The sequence below is a fragment of the Trichechus manatus genome, unplaced genomic scaffold (genome assembly GCF_000243295.1).
Source record: "Trichechus manatus latirostris isolate Lorelei unplaced genomic scaffold, TriManLat1.0 scaffold00054, whole genome shotgun sequence".
NCBI classification, from domain to species: domain Eukaryota; kingdom Metazoa; phylum Chordata; class Mammalia; order Sirenia; family Trichechidae; genus Trichechus; species Trichechus manatus.
Genome location: NW_004443990.1, coordinates 8,259,727 through 8,261,906, shown reverse-complemented (window position 1 = coordinate 8,261,906; position 2,180 = coordinate 8,259,727). Strand labels below are relative to the sequence as shown.

At 37.0% G+C, this 2,180-nt stretch overlaps 1 protein-coding gene across 2 annotated transcripts in view; it reads right to left on the bottom strand.

Moving 5' to 3' along the window:
* The window catches only part of LOC101346394 (cytochrome c oxidase assembly protein COX11, mitochondrial), a 7,904-nt gene that overhangs the window by 3,435 nt on the left and 2,289 nt on the right, over positions 1–2,180 (bottom strand). The gene's annotated exons all lie outside the window — the stretch shown is intronic.

Below are 2,180 nucleotides of genomic sequence, written 5' to 3'. Positions count from 1 at the left end.
CTCTAACAGATACCTAAAATGTGGAAGCGGTTTTAAAACTGTGAATGGATAGACGTGCGGCAGTGACAGAGGACCAGCAGCAGCAGACAGGGGAACCTCATACCATCAAGAAAGCAGTGCCGGGAGCAGATCGCGTCCTTTGGACCAGGGTCCCTGCGCAGAGAAGCTCCTAGTCCAGGGGAACGCTGAAGAGAAGAAGGCCAACAGAAAAAGCCTTCCCCTGGAGCTGATGCCCTCAGTTGGGACTTTTAGCCTACTTTACTCTAAGGAAATAAATTTCTCTTTGTTAAAGCCATCCACTTGTGGTATTTCTGTTGTAGCAGCACTAGATGACTAAGCAACGGGTTAGCCACTTTTGGGGCACCAAGGGTCTATATTTGTTGAAGTTATACATATTTATTCAGTAATATCTTGGTTATCTGACATGGTCAAATATGAGTCACTTGGGAGAAGCTGAATCTCTAGATAAGTGAAATACTATCACTGATAATACAGCTCAGGATTTTTTGCTTAACTTTTATTAAATATACTTTATTGCTAGTATTTCACACTATTATTCATTAATAGAAAATCTACCCATGACCTAGTCATTTCAATTAAAATACTTAAAGAACTTTTTTTCATGTTCCTCTACTGTCCTTTTTTATCTCATAACTTTTATAGCCCAAATTAGTTTGTAGCTTCACTTTTGTAGTCTGCTTCTCTCGGCATCATCATAAGCATTTTCCCACGTTGGTTAATGGTTTTGTATCTTTTTATGTATTTGTCTGTATAATACAGATTTTACAGACACTACTCGTGAATCAAAACATAATAATTGAATATATTTGGCCACTGAATCAATGAATCTTAGGGCTAATTTGTGTCTGACACTTCTTGCCTATTTCCACTGCCAGTAATCATCACAGATGCTTTTAAAAAAAATCCTTACTTCCAAGGCCATCAGTCTTCTGATGCTCGAGGTTGCCAGAATTCTGGTCTCCGGATAATTAATCTCTTACTATACTACAAAAAAAAAATACCAAATTTGAAGCTAGGGGAAGACTCCCAGCAAAAAAAAAAAAAGTATAACCATCTTCTGCTTTACTTAAGTCAACTAGCTTCACTCCAGTACTATGCAACATTATCAAATTACATTATGACCCTAAACTATTAGGACAAATCTTTATTTACCCTTGTTTAATAGATATAGTCTTCTACCTAAAAAAAAAAAGGGCTATGTTTGAGATTTAAGATGTAACTCCGTTCCCAGAAGAATTTCTGAAAGTCGTTTGAATAAAAAAAATTAAGTCCTCCCAGAAAGATTCCTTAATGTCATTTTCCTAATAGGCAGTCTTTGAATACAGATTTTTCAAATTTTTAAGTCTAGTGCTTAGAGAAATGAAAACAAACCAAAAAAAAAGCAGAAGAGGGCACTGAAAAGATGTCCTGGGCTCTAGTCCAGTTCTGCCACAAACTAGTTCCAAAAACTGAGTAAATCAATTTCTTTGGGCTACAGTTTTTCTTAACTGTAAAAAAAAAAAAAAAGTCACTATATTAAGTGGTCTACATAATCCTTTATTTATGAATCTAAAGTGCTGTGATTCCAGATGCAATCAGGGTGCTCTTTTGGAAATGTCACTATTACTTTAACAGTCAAGTTTAGAATTACAAATTACATGTTTTCCCTTTCCTGTTTTCTCATCTCCTCTCCCCTTAAAATACACATATTGTCATTGTGTGCCAGCAAGTCATTCTGACTCATACAAAAAAAACCAAACTCATTGCCATCGAGTCAATTCCGACTCATAGCAACCTACAGGACAGCATAGAACTGTCCCATAGGGTTACCAAGAAGCACCTGGTGGATTCAAACTGCCGACCTTTTGGCATAGCTCTTAAGCACTGTACCACCAGCGCTCCTGTCATGGATCGAATTATGTCCCCCAAAAAATGTGTGTTATCAATGTGTCTGGGTCATGATTCCCAGTATTGTATGACTGTGTACCATTTTGTAATCTGATGTGATTTCCTTATGTGTTGTAAGCTCTATCACTATGATGTAATAAGATGGATTAGTGGCAGTTATACAGATGAGGTCTACAAGATTAGATAGTGTCTTAAGCCAATCTCTTTTGAGATATAAAAGAGAGAAGAGAGCAGAGACACATGGGAACCTCATACCATCAAGAAAGCAATGC